Source organism: Hyla sarda, chromosome 3, assembly GCF_029499605.1.
Source record: "Hyla sarda isolate aHylSar1 chromosome 3, aHylSar1.hap1, whole genome shotgun sequence".
Taxonomy (NCBI): Eukaryota; Metazoa; Chordata; class Amphibia; order Anura; family Hylidae; genus Hyla; species Hyla sarda.
Genome location: NC_079191.1, coordinates 73,189,805 through 73,209,579, shown reverse-complemented (window position 1 = coordinate 73,209,579; position 19,775 = coordinate 73,189,805). Strand labels below are relative to the sequence as shown.

The following is a 19,775-nucleotide window of genomic DNA, read 5'->3' as shown; positions in this document are numbered from 1 at the left end:
CACTGGGACCCCCCGCGATCTTGGAGCAGCACCTGCATTCTAAACTGTATGATTAGAACGCTGGGTTTGGGCAGCTGGAGATGTGCCATGATAGCATGCCCCCTCCCATAGACATGAATGGAGGGGGGGGGTGGTGTGACATCACTTCTCTAGCTGGGTGCTGCAGGGAAATTGCAGGGGATCCCAGCAGCAGGACCCCCTGCGAACAGACATCTTATCCTTTGGATAGGGAATAAGATGTCTGTGGGCAGAGTACCCCTTTAACCCCTTCAGGACATTGGGGGTTAAATGTAAACCCTTGTTCTGCTCCTGTTGTATGAAGTGCTAGGTGCTATGGCACAGCATGGTTCGGAGTCTGCAATGGAAAGTTTGCATGTAATAGTTCCCTATGGGAAACAAAATTGTTACAGCGGTACTCCGGTTTTAATCAATTGGTGCCAGAAAATTTAACAGATTGTAAATGACTTCTATCACAAAATCTTAATCCTTCCAGTACTTGGCTGCTGTATGCTCCACAGGAAGTTCTTTTCTTTTTGAATTATTTTCTGTCTGACCACAGTGCTCTCTGCTGCCACCTCTGTCCATATCAGGAACTGTCCAGAGCAGGAACAAATCCCCATAGCAAACCTATCCTGCTCTGGACACTTCCTAACATGGATAGAGGTGTCAGACAGCACTGTGGTCAGAATGGAAAGAAATTCAAAAAGAAAAGAACTTCCTCAGTATTATACAGCAGCTGATAAGTACTGGAAGGATTCAGATTTTTAAACAGAAGTGATTTACAAATCTGTTTAGCTTTCTGGCACCAGTTCATTAAAAATAAATGTATTATTATTCCCCTTTAACAAAAATGTAAATAAGCCTCTTGCCTAATAAAAGATTAAATCACCCTTCCCTTCTATTTTACCATTTTTAAATAAAATATTGCGAACAATAAACATGATGGCCGTAAATGTTGGAACCTTTGAAATTTTTCTAGAAAATGAAGTATTTCTCACAGAAAAGGATTGCAGTAACACATGTTTTGCTATACACATGTTTATTCCCTTTGTGTGTATTGGAACTAAACCAAAAAAGGGAGGAAAAAAGCAAATTAGACATAATGTCACCAAACTCCAAAAAATGGGCTGGACAAAATTATTGGCACCCTTTACTTAATATTTGGTTGCACAACCTTTGGAAAAAATAACTGAAATCAGTCACTTCTTCTATAACCATCAATAAGCTTCTTACACCTCTCAGCCGTAATGTTTGACCACTCTTCCTTTGCAAACTGCTCCAGGTCTCTCTTACTGGAAGGCGCCTTTTACCAACAGCAATTATAAGATCTCTCCACAGGTGTTCAATGGGATTTAGATCCGGACTCATTGCTGCCACTTCAGTACTCTCCAGAGCTTTGTTGCCATCCATTTCTGGGTGCTTTTTGATGTATGTTTGGGGTCAGTGTCCTGCTGGAAGATCCAAGATCTTGGACGCAAACCCAGCTTTCTAACACCGGGCTGTACAGTGCGACCCAAAATCCATTGGTAATCCTCAGATTTCATGATGCCTTGTACACATTCAAGGCACCCAGTGCCAGAGGCAGCAAAACAACCCCAAAACAGCATTGAACCTCCACCACATTTCACTGTAGGTACTGTGTTCTTTTCTTTGTAGGCCTCATTTCGTTTTCGGTAAACAGTAGAATGATGTGCTTTACCAAAAAGCTCTATCTTGGTCTCATCTATCCACAAGACGTTTTCCCAGGTTTTTGGCTTACTCAAGTTCATTTGGTCAAAATGTAATCTTGCTTTTTTATGTCTCTGTGTCAGCAGTGGGGTCCTCCTGGGTCTACTGACATAGTGTTTCATTTCATTTAAATGTCACGCTGACACTGATGCTCCCTGAGCCTGCAGGACAGCTTGAATATCTTTGGAACTTGTTTGGGGCTGCTTATCCACCATCCGGACTATCCTGCGTTGACACCTTTCATCAATTTTTCTCTCATGTCCACACCCAGGGAGATAAGCTACTGTGCAATGGGTTGCAAACTTCTTGATACTTTTGCGCACAGGGGACAAAGGCAAATCTAGATCTCATAGGATGGACTTGTAACATTAAGCATAGAATATGTGAACTTCTCTCCTTTTTATCTGCTTTCAGGGGTGATTTTTTATATTGCCCACACCTGAAACTTGCCCCAGGTGAGTTTAAAGGAGCATCACATACTTGAAACAATCTTATTTTTCCACAATTTTGAAAGGGTGCCCATAATTTTGTCCAGCCCATTATTGGAGTTTGGTGTGACATTATGTCCAATTTGTTTTTGGTTTTTTTCTCTCCTTTTTTTGGTTTAGTTCAAATACACACAAAGGTAATAAACATGTGTATAGCAAAACATGTGTTACTGCAATTCTGTGAGAAATCATTTTCTAGAAAAATTTCAGGGGTGCCAACTAGAGATCGACCGATTATCGGCTTGGCCGATATTATCGGCCAATATTCACGATTTTGGACGTTCTCGGTATCGGCAATTACCTTGCCGATAATGCCCCGCCCCCCGCACCGAACCCTCCACCACCGCCCCGGCCAGAGACCACCGCCGCCGTTGCCCCATTGCCTCCCCCATCCATGGTTTTATAATTACCTGTTCCCGGGGCACGGGCTACTTCTGGCTCCTGTGTTACGCGGTGCGCTGCGCAATGACGAGTGACGTCCTCAATGCGACGTCACTGTCAGTGCGCACAGTGAAAGCTCAGGAGGACGCCGCCGGAGCCAGAAGTAGCACGGACCGCAGACCCCCGGAACAGGTAATTATAAAACCGGGAATAGGGCAGCGGCGGCGGTGGTCTCTGGCCGGGGCGGTGGGGGGTGCGGCAGCGATCGCGGTGATAGGACTCAGGAGGACCCCAGGACAGGCAGGGGGAGAGAAGCAGGTGGCGGTGGCGGTCTCTGGCACAGCAAAAGCCGGCTGCAGTTCATTGATTTAAAGCGCCCACTTTAAATCAATGATCTGCAGCGGTGGGATATATAGCCAATAACTTATACCGGAATATCGGTATAAGTTATTGGCTATCGGCCCTAACCTCCACAGAGTATTGGTACTAAAAAAAAATAAAAATCGATATCGATCGATCCCTAGTGCCAACATTTACGGCCATGACTGTATCTTGATCTAACGATTCATATTGCATTAAAAGAGTTGGATACAAGTTGAGGTGAGTTACTTACCTGCCCCATCACTACCAATCCAATGGTGCCCGAGTCTCCACTTTCTAGTCCTGTATCAACAACACCAAGTGCCGCTCAGTCAGTCACTGGTTGAGGCAGGTCAGTGCTGCAGCCAGAGACTAGATAAGGGAGACGAAACCTGATCAGACAGTAGAGATCAGCGAGTCCCGGGCACTGTCTGAAAAGCAGAAGCTGTGACTAAGGCTGGCGAGTCATTTTCTTTATTATTATTTTTTTTATCTTTTTGTAATGCCAGCCTGACCTCTTTATTTAAACACACAACTGTATCGGAGCACGAAAAGCCCTTAAATATACTCTGCTCTGGTTCCTGTGTTCTAACCAGGGAGCTGATCCTCCATACAGGTAATTATAGAGTTACAGGGCTTCCAGATGGCAGCATACGCCACATGATATTTACAAGTGACAGATGGCAAGAAAATGCTGAGTTATGGGATATGAGTCACTGAGATTACACGGGATCCAGCCTCAGCACAGCTATATATACAGGTACAAAGCACACATAATACCATATATACGCCCAGCAACAACAACTGCCCACAATTATAAGGAGTGCCAGCCTGTGTCTACATGCACAGTGCTGGATTACCCTGCAGATCTTAGATCAGTGTTCCCCAACCAGGGTGCCTCCAGCTGTTGCAAAACTACAACTTCCAGCATGCCTGGACAGCCCGTGCAACACATTCTAGTCCTAATAAAAAAATATATAATATAATAATTAGGGGTGTGGAAATTTAACAAAAAACTACTTGTCCACGGGACTAAAATGGAGCAAAATCTACTTGTCCCTCATGACGATCCACTTGTCCGGCCAATTTTTGTTTTTACGCTCTGATTTTTTCCTCCTCGCCCTATAATAGCCATAACTACCTACTATAATGACACCTTTTAATTTTTCAATAACATATTCTCCAAACCTAATATATATATGTATATATGTATACATATCATAGGTGAAGTGAAACTGAAATAGTAAAAAATTATTTTGCAAATTTGGAGGTTTTCTTTCCTACACCATTGACCTTGTGGTTGAGGTAACATGTTATTTTGATACTTTAGACCGGCCTGATTACAGCAATACCAGATTTGTATCTTTTTTTCCCCGCATACCAGGCTGTATGAGGGCTCATTTTTTGCGCCATAATCTGTTTTTTGTATCGGTACCATTTTGGTATTGATGTGGCTTTTTAATCACTTTTTTTTTCTGGGATATTATAAAAATTGCAATTCTGTGGTTTGGTATTTTTTTTACATTTACGTCAGTTACCGTATTGGATACATAATGTTATATTTTAACAGTTCGTACAATTACGCACGCAGCAATACCAAATATGTTTATTATTATTAGGGTTACATGTTTTTATATAGGAAAAGGGGGTGATTTGAACTTTTAAACATGGAAGGGCTTAAAGGGGTACTCTGGCGCTAAGGCATCTTATCCCCTATCCAAAAAGGATAGGGGATAAGATGCCTGATCGTGGGGGTCCCGCCATGATCTTGCAGGCCGCACCCCGTTAGAATCAGTCCCCGGAGCGTGTTCACTCCGGGTCTAATTACTGTCGATCATGGGGACGGAGCGTTGTGATGTCACGGCCCCGCCCCCGTGTGACGTCTCGCTCCGGATCCTCAATGTAAGCCTATTAAAAATATCTTAATCCTACCAGTACTTATTAGCTGCTATATGCTCCACATTAAGTTATTTTCCTTTTTAATTTCCTTTCTGTCTGACCACAGTGCTCTCTGCTGACACCTCTGTCCATTTTAGGAACTGTCCAGAGTAGGAGCAAATCCCCATAGCAAACATATCGTGTTGTGTACAGTTCCTGATATGACAGCAGAGAGCACTGTGAAACAGAAAGGAAATTCAAAAAGAAAAGAAATTCCTGTGGAGCATACAGCAGCTGATAAGTACTGAAAGGATTAAGATTTTTAAATAGAAGTCATTTACAAATCTGTTTTACTTTCAGTTAAAAAAAAAAAAAATGTTTTCCAACAGAGTACCCCTTTAAAGGCTCGTTCACACGGACAGATCTGCAATGTATTTTACGCTGGGGATCTGCCGATGATGGATCCCTAAAGTGTGCCTCCAGATGTGCCTGCTCTGAGCGGCAATACGCTGCTACGAGCAGACACACTGCTGTGATGCGTGCGAGTATACTGCGCATGCGTGCGGCGACTCGCGCATCACAGTGTGTCTGCTCAACACTGTAGGGGTCCATGGTTCGTGGATCCGCAGTGTAAAATATGCTGAGGATCTGCAAATGTGAACAAGCTCTAGAAATTCAGATAGGAAATTCTGCTACATAAAGTTAACATTGTGGTAAAAGGGATTTCCACTGTTCCAGTCACACAGATTTTCTGAAGCGGAATTTCTGCAATCCTGATTCAGCAAAAAAATGAAAGTGTCAATTTTATTGGCGTTTAATGTGCGTGAAAACACATGGCTGTGGATTTTCTATGTGTGTTCCTGCAGTGCCGACAACTTTAAAAAAAAATGATAAAATAAAATCATGACGGTTCCTCATTCTTGGCTGCTTCATCCGAGCTGCTGAGCTGTGATTCACAAAAGTGGAAGGATGACTGAAGAGTCACCGGCCGGCAAAAACCAGGATACTTGGTTACCTGCAGAAACAAACATTGTAACCAAAGCACCATGTGTGACATAAGCCAAAAATCCTATGACAGCTGACAGCAAGACAGCGCAGCGACAGTAACATGGCATTAAATGGAATCCGTCACCAGAAGAAGTCAACATCACCTAAAGGAGTGTCATGTGACCTGAATCAGAAAATAAATGTATTGGGTGACAATGTTATATGAGTGCCTTTAAACGCCCCCTCCCCCCAAAACCTCACTCATTTAGGGTATAATCTTGTAACAGCACCAGGTAGCACCCACACAAGTCACAAGAAACTTTATACTTGTATTTACAGTTGTGGGTCTATGTCCGTATTCAAGGGATCAAAGCATTAGAGCAGTGTTTCCCAACCAGGGTGCCTCCAGCTGTTGCAAAACTACAACTCCCAGCATGCCTGGACAGCCTTTGGCTGTCCAGGCATGCTGGTAGTTGTAGTTTCGCAACAGCTGGAGGCACCCTGGTTGGGAAACACTGAGTTAGGGTGCATTCACACCACGTTTTTTGCAATACAGTTCCCGTATACTTTTCAATTTGAAAACCGTACAGAACCGTATTGCATCCTGTACGGTTTTGTCAGTTTATTTCCGTACCCAAAACCGTAGCCTACCACGGTTTTCGGTCCGGGTGAAAAACCGTATTGAAACCGTGAACATTTATTTTTTTAACATGGGAGTCATTGGGAACCGTACAAAATCGTATGTGCATAAGGTTCCATCCGGTTTGCACAGGTTTTTTTCTTGGAATTTTAATCAAACAAGTGAAACTTTATTCATAATGGAATGAAAAGTTAAAAACGTATACAGTATTTTTATAAAAAAAATGGATGCAACCGGACATTTTTCAAACCGTATACGGGTTAAAATTTGTACACACGTTTTGATATAGTTTAGTCAGGTTTTGAGGAATCCGTTTTTCATCAAAAACCTTATACGGGAACTGTATTGCAAAAACGTGGTGTGAATGCAGCCTTAGAGGGATGGTAATGCTAGATGTGGACTTCAGGAATTAAAGGGGTATTCCAGGCAAAACCTTTTTTTATATATATCAACTGGCTCCGGAAAGTTAAACAGATTTGTAAGTTACTTCAATAAAAATTCTTAATCCTTCCAATAGTTATTAGCTTCTGAAGTTTTCTGTCTAACTGCTCAATGATGATGTCACGTCCCGGGAGCTGTGCATGATGGTAGAATATCCCAATAGGAACTGCACAGCTCCCGGGACGTGAGTCATCAGAGAGCAGTTAGACAGAAAATAACAACTCAACTTCAGAAGCTAATAACTATTGGAAGGGTTAAGATTTTTTAATAGAAGTAATTAACAAATCTGTTTAACTTTCCAGAGCCAGTTTTCACCTTAAGGACTGAGCCCTTTTTCGCAATTCTGACCACCGTCACTTTACGAATTAATAACTCTAAAACGCTTTTACCGAATATTCTGATTCTGAGATTGTTTTTTCGTGACATATTCTACTTTATTTTGGTGGTAAATTTTCGCCGTTAATTGCATTCTTTTTTGGTGAAAAATTCCAAAATTTCATGAAAATTTTGAAAATTTTGCATTTTTCTAACTTTGAAGCTCTCTAATTGTAAGGAAAATGGATATTCCAAATAAATTTTGTTGGCATCATAAAATGGACATATTTTTGCTTTTTGAAAAATTTAGAGAGCTTCAAAGTAGAGCAGCAATTTTCAAAAATGTCATGAAAATTGCTAAATCTGAAGGGACAGATGTTACAGAACTACAACTCCCAGCATGCCTGGGCAGTCAAGGCATGCTGAGAGTTGTAGTTTGGCAACATCTGGAGGGCTACTGTTTGGGCACCACTGTAACAGTGGTCTCCAAACTGTGACCCTCCAGATGTTGCAAAACTACAACTCCCAGCATGCCCAGACAGCCTTTGGCTGTCTGGGCATGCTGGGAGTTGCAGTTTGGCCCCCCTAGTGGTTGCCACAGTAAAGATAGATTTACTTTCACTTTCAATTCCCTACCTGATCAGGATCCTGCAGGCTCCAGCGAAGATCCCAGGTCCCCAGGCATCTTCTCCTGAAGGTACGGCATCCATCTTCTTCCCAGAGCCCCTCGACATCCAGGGGCGGGCAGAACGGGGGGGTTGCCATGGCAACCCCCTGTCCTGCACTGCCATTGGTCAGAACTCCGTTCTGAGTAATGCCAGGGGATAGGAGTAGATCACAGCTTTGCGACCTCACTCCAATCCTTTAGGCTGATCGGGGCTGTTGCCGGCAACTCCGATCAGCCCTATTTTCCGGGTGATCGGGTCACCAGAGACCCGATCAGCCCGGAATTGGAGAAAATCGCATGTCTGAATTGACATCCGATTTTCTCCGATCGCCGACATGGGGGGGGGGGGGGGGGTGTCTCAGGACCCTTCTGGGCGATGTGCCAGGGTGCCTGCTGAATGATTTCAGCAGGCATCCGGCTCCGGTCCCCAACCAGCTAGCGGTGGGGACCGGATTTCCCATGGGCGTATGGATACGCCCTCGGTCCTTAAGGACTCGGAATGCAGGGCGTATCCATACGCCCTGTGTCCTGAAGAGGTTAATCTGATCCCCATGGATCTGCCAAGTGAAAACTTTGGGGGAAATTTATCAAAACCTGTCCAGAGGAAAAGTTGCTGAGTTGCCCATAGCAACCAGATTGCTTCCACGCTACTTCTGGCTCCTGCAGCGTCCTGCAGTGTTGCTGTGCGCTGCGCCATGACGAGTGACATCCTCAACGCGACGTCACCATCAGTGGCCCGGCGCACAGTGACAGCTCAAGACACCGCCGGAGCCAGAAGTAGCGCGGACCCCGGGTACATGGGGATGGGGGAGGCAATGGGGCAACGGCGGTCTCTGGCCAGAGGATAGGCAGGACCGGTAGGGGGAGAGAAGCGGGTGGGGGCGGCGGTCTCTGGCCCCGCAAAAGCTGCCGCAGGGCAGCGGCGGTAGTTGGACTCAGGACAGGCAGGGGGAGAGAAGCAGGTGGCGGAATATCGGTATAAGTTATCGGCCTGAAAGTTCACATGTTATTAGTATTGGCTCTAAAAAATCAATATCGGTCGATCCCTCGTATATAGACAAGATACTAATCTATGACCCAGATGGTGCTTCCAGGAAGTTACTTGTGAGCGGATCTAATTTACATTTTTCTGCTAGACAAACTTGGCACCAGGGTCAGGATCGTCTGGCACAAAATCTATACCACTGGCATCACTCACTTGTTTTAATGTATCAGAAGATAGTATGAAGACCCATATACTGAACAAGCTACCATATATAAAGTGACACCTCCCCAAAACACCACCCCCTTACACAGATTGTATTTCCCGTATTATACATACAGTCATGGCCGTAAATGTTGGCACCCCTGAAAGATTTCTAGAAAATGTAGTATTTCTCACAGAAAAGGATTGCAGTAACACATGTTTTGCTATACACATGTTTGTTCCCTTTGTATTGGAACTAAACCAAAAAGGGAGGAAAAAAAAAAAAATTGGACATAATGTCACACCGAACTCCAAAAATGGGCTGGACAAAATTATTGGCACCCTTTCAAAACTAGGGAAAACTAAGATTGTTTCAAGCATGTGATGCTCCTTTAAACTCACCTGGGGCAAGTAACAGGTGTGGGCAATAGATAAAATCACACCTGAAAGCAGATAAAAAGGAGAGAAGTTCACTTAGTCTTTGCATTGCGTGTCTGTGTGTGCCACACTAAGCTTGGACAAGTGCAAGATAATGCACCTGGAGCGTAAAAACCCTCGGGCAGAATATAGAAAATTTGACACAGCCCTGACCTCAGTATCTGAGGAAAGGGATTTAGGAGTAATTATTTCAGAAGACTTAAAGGTAGGAAGACAATGTAATAGAGCAGCAGGAAACGCTAGCAGAATGCTTAGATGTATAGGGAGAGGTATAAGCAGTAGAAAGAGAGAAGTGCTCATGCCGCTGTACAGAACACTGGTGAGGCCTCACTTGGAGTATTGTGCGCAGTACTGGAGGTCGTATCTCCAGAAGGATATAGATACTCTAGAGAGAGTTCAGAGAAGATACTTAACTAGTACATGGATTGTAGGATACAACTTACCAGGAAAGGTTAAAGGACCTTAACATGTATAGCTTGGAAGAAAGAAGAGACAGAGGGGATATGATAGAGACATTATATATATATATATATATAAATATAAAGGGAATCAACACGGTAAAGGAGGAGAGCATATTTATAACAAGAAAAACTACCACAAGAAAACATAGTATTAAATTAGAGGGGCAAAGGTTTCTGCAGTAATATCAGGAAGTATTACTTTACTGAGAGAGTAGTGGATGCATGGAATAGCCTTCCTGCAGAAGTGGTCGCTGCAAATACAGTGAAAGAGTTTAAACATGCATGGGATAAGCATAAGGCTATCCTTCATATAAGATAGAGATAGGTATAAGGCTATCCTTCATATAAGATAGGGCCAGGGACTATTCATAGTATTCAGATTATATGGCAGACTAGATGGGCCAAATGGTTCTTATCTGCCGATACATTCTATGTTTCTATGAAAGAGGAGAAGAGAACAGTCTGAGGACTTGAGAACCAAAATTGTGGAAAAATATCAACAATCTCAAGGTTACAAGTCCATCTCCAGAGATCTAGATTTGCCTTTGTCCACAGTGCGCAACATTATCAAGAAGTTTGCAACCCCTGGCACTGTAGCTAACCTCCCTGGGTGTGGACGGAAGAGAAAAATTGATGAAAGGTGTCAACGCAGGATAGTCCAGATGGTGGATAAGCAGCCCCAAACAAGTTCCAAAGATATTCAAGCTGTCCTGCAGGCTCAGGGAGCACCAGAGCGAACTATCCATCGACAAGTAAATGAAATGGAACACTATAGCATGAGACCCAGGAGGACCCCACTGCTGACACAGAGACCTATAAAAGCAAGACTATATTTTGCCAAAATCCTTCTGGGAAAATGTCTTGTGGACAGAGGAGACCAAGATAGAGCTTTTTGGTAAACACATCATTATACAGTTTACTGAAAACGGAATGAGGCCTACAAAAGGAAAGAACACAGTGCCTACAGTGAAATATGGTGGAGGTTCAATGATGTTTTGGGGTTGTTTTGCTGCCTCTGGCATTGGGTGCCTTGAATGTGTACAAGGCATCATGAAATCTGAGGATTACTAACGGATTTTGGGTCGCACTGTACAGCCCAGTGTCAGAAAGCTGGGTTTACGCCCGAGATCTTCCAGCAGGACAATGACCCAAAACCAGGGCTGTCGAGTTGGAGTCGAGGAGTCGGACGAAATTTTGGGTACCTGGAGTCGGCAAACAATGCACCAACTCTGACTCCTAATAAATTTAGATTGGAATTTAAAAAAAAAAAAAGCAAGTTTAAATGTCCCAATTCACAAAAAGTTATAATTAATGACTAATAAAGACCAATGCATGCAGTGCCTCACGTAACCGCAAAACGAACACATTAAGTGACCGTGAAGAAGCATGCTTTTCATGTGCTTTACTATATGGCACGCAACGCACAATTAGGAGCGGCAATACTTATACTTTCCATAGTGTTGTGTTCTGCTGTTACAGGGAACCCATGGGTAACCTAGCCTCTCACTGATAATGGGTTAAGGAAATATGTTTTTTGCAGGTCTAGAGACACTTATATAAGTGAAGGGAATGGAGGGTCAATAGTTCAAGACTGAAGCTGTAAACCATTGGAAAAACTGCTGCCATTCAGCTAAGGCTATAAAAATTTGTAAACTCGATTGTTAGCTTAAAGGGGTACTACGCCCCTAGATATCTTATCCCCTATCCAAAGGATAGGGAATAAGATGTCAGATCGCCGGGGTCCCGCTGCTGGGGACCCCCGGGATTGCCACTGCAGCACTGCGCTATCATTACTGCACAGACCGAGTTCGCCCTGCGCGTTATGACGGGCAATACAGGGGCAATACAAGTCTATGGGAGGGGGAGTGGCGGTCATCACGCCCCCTGCCATAGACTTGCATTAAGGGGGCAGGCAGTGATGCCACAAGGGGCGGAGCCATGACATAACGATCCCGGTGGTCCCCAGCAGCGGGACCCCAGCGATCTGACATCTTATCTTATAAGATGTCTAGGGGCGGAGTACCCCTTTAAACATGACTATGGGATTCTACTAGGGAAATCATGTTTTATAATAAATGCCCCTTCCTGGATCCTCCCACTGCCCTATCTTCAGCAGCAGATCAGCACACAAACTGTTCAATACAGTAGACTGTTGGCTTCCCAGCCAGTAGTCCTGTGGTAATGGCATGTATGTTGCCTTTCTTTCCTTCAAGGAATGTATAAAATACATTCACATATTAATACAGAGGAGTCGGAAGTACAGAAAACTGCAGAGTCGGATCATTTATCTACCGACTCCACAGCCCTGTCCAAAACATCCGTCAAAAATCACCCAGAAATGGATGGCAACAAAGCGCTGGAGAGTTGTGAAGTGGCAGCAATGAGTCCAGATCTAAATCCCATTGAACACCTGTGGAGAGATCTTAAGCGTACGTTCACACGAGCGGACACACAGAGTATTATACGCTGCAGATCCACCGCTGAAGGACCGCTGCATGGTTGCTCTACATGTGCCTGCTCGGAGTGGCAATATGCTGCTATGAGCCAACACACTGCTATGTGCGAGTCGCAGCGCGCATGCGCAGCATACTTGCACATCGCAGATGCTCTCTGCCTAGCTCATGGAGCAGGGGGAGCGGCCGCAATGTGTGCGAGTAGCCCACGCATGCGCGGCTACTCACACATCGCTTGTAGCGGCGTATTACCACTCTGAGCAGGCACATGTAAAGACACCATGCAGCGGTCCTTCAGCGGCGGATCTGCAGCATGAAATACGCTGTGGGTCCGCTCGTGTGAACGCACCCTTAAATTGCCGATGGGAAAAGGCGCCTTCCAATAAGAGAGACCTGGAGCAGTTTACAAAGGAAGAGTGGTCCAACATTCCGGCTGAGAGGTGTAAGAAGCTTATTGATGGTTATAGGAAGTGACTGATTTCAGTTTTTGATCCAAAGGGTGTGACACCAAATATTAAGTTAATGGTGGCAATAATTTTGTCCAGTCCATTTTTGGAGTTTTGGTGTGACATTATGTCCAATTTGCTTTTTTTCCTCCTTTTTTGGTTTAGTTCCAATACTTCATTTTCTAGAAAAATGTCAGAGGTGCCAACATTTACAGCTATGACTATACATCCCTACTTCTTTGAAAAGACCGCATTTAATGCAATAACGGGTGTTCTAAGTCTACGCTACCATTAACCCATTGAGGCAGTATACCATAGGATAAGTCAATGGGCCCCATAGGTGTCTGTTATGCCCTGGATCATGTGGCTCCATTTTTCTGTAGTGAATGAAATCTGTGGTGCAGCATCTGACGTAAATGTGAAGGACACCATATATGTACATCATGTTAATCCAACTGGCTAAGGCTGGATTTACACAGGCGAAAAATGTGCATGCGATGAGGGGACACTAATGACTGACACACAGGGAGAGATGAGGGGACACTAATGACTGTGACACACAGGGAGAGATGAGGGGACACTAATGACTGACACACAGGGAGAGATGAGGGGACACTAATGACTGACACACAGGGAGAGTTGAGGGGACACTAATGACTGACACACAGGGAGAGTTGAGGGGACACTAATGACTGTGACACACAGGGAGAGATGAGGGGACACTAATGACTGTGACACACAGGGAGAGATGAGGGGACACTAATGACTGACACACAGGGAGAGATGAGGGGACACTAATGACTGTGACACACAGAGAGAGATGAGGGGACACTAATGACTGACACACAGGGAGAGATGAGGGGACACTAATGACTGACACACAGGGAGAGATGAGGGGACACTAATGACTGACACACAGGGAGAGATGAGGGGACACTAATGACTGTGACACACAGGGAGATATGAGGGGACACTAATGACTGTGACACACAGGGAGATATGAGGGGACACTAATGACTGTGACACACAGGGAGATATGAGGGGACACTAATGACTGTGACACACAGGGAGATATGAGGGGACACTAATGACTGTGACACACAGGGAGAGATGAGGGGACACTAATGACTGTGACACACGGAGAGATGAGGGGACACTAATGACTGTGACACACAGGGAGAGATGAGGGGACACTAATGACTGTGACACACAGGGAGAGATGAGGGGACACTAATGACTGTGACACACAGGGAGAGATGAGGGGACACTAATGACTGTGACACACAGGGAGAGATGAGGGGACACTAATGACTGACACACAGGGAGAGTTGAGGGGACACTAATGACTGTGACACACAGGGAGAGTTGAGGGGACACTAATGACTGTGATACAAGATTAGATGGGACACTAATGACTGTGAAACAGGGAGAGATAATGGAGAAACAAAATGACCAATCACATGACACAACACAACATTAGCGATGTATGGCGTACTAGCTCCTAACTTTATTTGCTGTCTGCCGGATTCACAACAAATCTGTTTCCTACAACCTGTCCCAGAAAAAACAAACCCTGACACCGCTACATCATACAAACATTGTGGTCACACAGATTATTATTTTTCTATTCATCAGGTTTGTATGGTGAAACTTTATCAAAATGTAAACAAAAAACAAACAAACTAACATTCACACAGACCTATAGAATAAAATTAACTTGTCATTATACTGCACTGTAAAAGGCAAAACCAATGCCAGGATTGAAGGGTTATGTTTATTTAGGATTATTAAGATTATGATTATTTTTTATTTTTACTGCAAAACTACAACTCCCAGCATGCCAGTTTTGCAACATCTGGAGGTTTAGTTTGGAGACCACTGGTACAGGGTGCTCATTGCACTCCTGATGATCCTGGGGGTACCAGCAGTCCCCCCCCCCCCCCCCCCCAATACGGTGGGGAGGAGATTACCTGTGATTTTGGAAAAGGTCCTTTAAAATGAATTGTCCAATACCAATGACATCATGGGATGACGTCATCTACAGACGTCCCCATCCTCAGCATAGACCATGTCAAGGCTGCTTTTACTGAAAGCGCCGACACACATGACGTCACCGGGGGGGGGGGGCTACAACCTTCCCCCATATACCTCTGCCCCCCACAGTCACCACCGCACCACGTACACTTACCGCTGTCACCGCAGCCGCAGCCCTTGGCACGGACCTTCTTCCATTTCTGCGCAGCTACCAAACACCGGAAGTGACGTTCGCGCCGCATGACGTCCAGACATATTTTTCCCGTGCGAGGTCCCGCGAGATGATGAGAGGATATGATTGCGAGCCCGCCATTTTTATTTTGGGACGTGCCAGGAGATATGAGTACATTTTTCTTTAATCGCTTTTGCAAAACAAAAAAATTTTCATGGTATTAAAAAAAGTTTTATTACTTCTTTTTTTTTAATTTTTTTAAAGGTGATGCCCATTTTATTATACTGTTTGCTGATCTGTGTCTGTTGAAAAACTACAACTCTCGTCAGGCTCAATGAGCTTTAGATATGGGGAGTGTCCAGGGTTAGGAACATAAAACAGCACCACACGTGTCCTAAGGTTGTGTGCAGTATTACAACTTGTTTCCATTCACCTCAATGGAACAGAACTGCAATACCACACGCTACCTGAGGACAAGAGGGGCGCTGTTCCTGGAAGAAAGAAGCTATTTTTTCTAGTCCTGGACAGGCCCTGTATATGTATGATAACTGTGGGATCCCACCCCTGAGACCCAAACCTATCAAGATTAAAGCCAAATCTAAGCTGGAGGTGATCATGAAGCCAAAAACAAATGAACAGGTATTTTTATGACAGTCATGAGAAATGCGCAACTTGAGAGTTATATGAACAGTGCAGATTGTGGTGCTATTATACTGTCTCCACAACTCCCACATGTTGTTTATCAAGGTGCGTACATCAAGATAAAATTCCTTTAATGGTTAAGGTGCAACGCGTTTCATTGTGCAGGCGCAGCTTCCTCAGGCATCTGAGGAAGCTGCGTCTGCGCAGTGAAACGCGTTGCACCTTAACCATTAATGGAATTTTATCTTGATGTACGCACCTTGATTGACTTCTCCTCGATCAGCGCCACGAAAATTCCCGGTCTCTCCGTAGTTCCCTGGTCTCCTTAATCTTCACAGGAAGGCTGCAGATGGGTCCATGAATATTGGGTCCATTGTTGTGTATGCCGGTACACAACCAGAGTGGGTAAGTGGCCATTGTGCCCCCCCCTCTGTATAATTACCATCCAGCGCGTGTGATCCTCCACAGGGAGCGCCTTTTTGTTGCTTTTATATTTCACATGTTGTTTATGGGAGTTACACAAAATATTATGGGAGTTACACAAAATAAATAAAACAGATCTGGCTTCCAGATCAGATGGGACCTTCATCTCAAGATAGGTTTAGGTCACAGAAATGAGACATGCACCTATCAGACATTAAGAGCTTATTCAGTGGATATGCCATAGCTGTCCAGATAATGTATATAAATCCAGTATAAGCAAATGTAAAGAATATGGCACAATTCTAGAGAATGCTTCAACCAAAACTCACAGAAAGGCCAAGGATGGCATTAACCAGAGAAGAAAACCTTTGATATGTTGTAGTGTTCAGACCCTGACTAATCACAACACTGGAAAAAAAACAATGACAATGGTGAGGAATGGAAACACAAAGGCCCTGACTTACTAAAATCCGAGCGTTCTTTCTGGAGTGTTTTAGATTTCACTCCTCTTTTTCTGGGAGCTGATTTACTAATGTGTCGCACGTGTTGGTTCATTTTCTGTCGCACAGGTTTGTTTTTTTTGTGTCGCACAGGAAAATGTGTCACACATACTCTGAGTTAAAAAAGAAACAAAAAAACATGAGTATAGCATCCAAATCATCAAAAGCATGTGCCAAACCAAACAAGCAAGATTTACCGGGAATTAAAGGGTTATCCAGGAAAAAACTTTTTTATATATATCAACTGGCTCCAGAAAGTTAAACAGATTTGTAAATTACTTCTATTAAAAAATCTTAATCCTTTCAGTACTTATGAGCTTCTGAAGTTAATGTTGTTCTTTTCTGTCTAAGTCCTCTGTGATGACACGTGTCTCGGGAAACGCCCAGCTTAGAAGCAAATTCCCATAGCAAACCTCTTCTAAACTGGGTGGTTCCCGAGACAGGTGTCATCAGAGATTACTTAGACAGAAAAGAACAACCTACACTTCAGAAGTTCATAAGTACTGAAAGGATTAAGATTCTTTAATAGAAGTAATTTACAAATCTGTTTAACTTTCTGGAGCCAGTTGATATATAACAAAAAGTTTTTTCCTGGAATACCCCTTTAAGCAACAAAATAGAACTAAAAAAATTAGATGACTTAGACCGTCTAATATAGGAGTTTAAAAAACACACACACATGAAAAATACAATTACAGTGATCCCTCAACTTACAATGGCCTCAACATACAATATTTTCAACATACAATGGTCTTTTCTGGACCATTGTAACTTGAAACCAGACTCAACATACAATGTACAGACAGTCCAGATCTGCGAAACATGTCACAACTGGAGGAACTGACCAATCAGAATGGGCATTTTAGTGGTAAACCACCTGTATTACTGAAGTGCACGCACTGACTGGTGTCTGGTAGCGCCCACTACAGTACAGGGAGGAACTACAAGTTCTGTACTACTCCTTACCTGTGCCAGGGTTAGCTGCTCCTTTGGACACCAAGTAAAGGCGGCTCCATTTGGGACACTGTGCGTACTGTATAGGACCCTGAAGAAGCTCCTGTCCTCCACATAAACCATTGTTTCCCAACCAGGGTGCCTCCAGCTGTTGCAAAACTACAACTCCCAGCATGCCCGGACAGCCAACGGCTGTCCGGGCATGCTGGGAGTTGTAGTTTTGCAACAGCTGGAGGCACCCTGGTTGGAAAACACTCACATAGACAGTGATTTACAGCTTTCTTACTCTTATATGTAAGGATTTGCTTTATCTGTATTAGTTATCTACTTATTTTTCTTTAATCCTCACCTTTTCCTATTTTTTGGATGACATTTTGGTGGCTCCAGAACCAATTACCAGGTTTCCATAGAGTTATGGTCTCAACATACAATGGTTTCAACATACAATGGTCGTCCAGGAACCAATTAATATTGTAACTTGAGGGATCACTGTAAAGGCATATTTTAAAGTTTAAAATGCATTACATATTCTAAAAAAAAAAATTCTTGTGTAGAACTGTATAACAATGAAAAAAGACAAAAATAGTTTAAGCACTCACCACCACGTTAAGCTGTGCCTTTTCCAAAATCACTCACTTTTGGGGTGCGTTCCCACCTGGCGTATACCATATCGGGGCCATGTGGCGGCGTGACTGTGACACGCGGCTCCGCCTCCAAAACTCACTGCACACATAGCGCTGCCGCTAGAAAGCCCTGTGTGTATAGTGAGCAAGGAATACGCAGCGTATTTCCCGCTGCTGCTGTAAATTTTGCGCAGCGTGAAATACGCCAGGTGGGAACGCACCCTTGGTAGTTCTTACACATCCTCTTGGTTGTCGGTTTTTCAGCAAACACAATTCACACAATTTACAGAGCGTTTTCCAACATACTCGGAGTGTTTTTAGCATTTTGTCGGGACCACGCCCCTTTTAACAAAAAACACGCATTTTCTTGGTTCAAAAAAATACTCTGTTTGCAAAACTGTCGGTTTTGCGGTGTAAATTTTTGGCGCACATTTGGACGCACAAACCGATAAAAACAGTCAGGAAGCCATTAGTAAATGAGGGCCAAAGAATATTAGAGAACGGTAAAGCTAATATTACCCAAATTTTATTTATATAAAACAAGATGTTCCTTTAACCCTTCTTGCCCCAGACGGTTCTGACATTTTGCATCTCTTAAAGCCAGGACAATTTTCAAACTATTGACACGTACAAATGGCAGATGAAAAAATCCACAATTATACACACAAACACCTTTAGTGATAATTGTTCATAAAAAATATATAAAAACTCATGTTTGTGGCTAAAGGTGTGATCCAGGCTGAAGAGTCGACACTCATCACCACCTAAAAATAGGAGCTCAGGATGTACATACCGTATTTTTCGCCCTATAGGACGCACCGGCATATAAGACGCACCCTATTTTAAGGTGCAAAATCTAGAAAAAAAAGATTCTGCACCCAACAGGGATCTTCAACCTGTGGACCTCCAGATGTTGCAAAACTACAACTCCCAGCATGCCCGGACAGCCGTTGGATTGAGCCCTTTTTTGCAATTCTGACCACAGTCACTTTATGCATAATTAATAACTCTGAGATGCTTTTACTGTTTATTCAGATTCCGAGATTGTTTTTTTGCGACATATTCTACTTCAACATAGTGGTAAATTTTCGTTTCTTGGTGAAAAATCCCCAAATTTCATGAAAATTTTGAAAATTTAGCATTTTTCTAACTTTGAAACTCTCTGCTTGTAAGGAAAATGGATATTACAAAAAAAAATATTGATTCACATATACAATATGTCTTCTTTATGTTGGCATCATAAAATTGACATGTTTTTACTTTTGGAAGACATCAGAGGGCTTCAAAGTTTAGCAGCAATTTTCAAATTTTTCACGAAAATTTTAAAATCTGAATTTTTCAGGGACCAGTTCAGTTGAAGTGGATTTGAGGGGCTTTATGTTAGAAATACCCCATAAATTACTCCATTATAAAAACTGCATCCCTCAGAGTATTCAAAATGACATTCAGAAAGTTTGTTAACCCATTAGATGTTTCACAGGAATAGCAGCAAAGTGAAGGAGAAGATTCAAAATCTTCATTTTTTACATTTGCATGTTCTTGTAGAGGCATTTTTTCA

At 43.4% G+C, this 19,775-nt stretch overlaps 1 protein-coding gene across 3 annotated transcripts in view; it reads right to left on the bottom strand.

The window, feature by feature from the left end:
- UBXN2A (UBX domain protein 2A) overlaps positions 1-19,775 on the bottom strand; it is an 81,297-nt gene that overhangs the window by 22,836 nt on the left and 38,686 nt on the right. Inside the window, exon 1 of one of the 3 annotated variants that reach the window (XM_056564328.1) lies at positions 15,058-15,148. The exons of 1 other annotated variant lie outside the window; for it this stretch is intronic. The gene's annotated coding sequence lies outside the window, so the exon portion shown is untranslated. Of the gene's footprint in view, positions 1-3,210; positions 3,234-15,057; positions 15,149-19,775 lie in introns of those variants that run through there. One more of the 3 variants, XM_056564330.1, reaches the window with a different exon arrangement.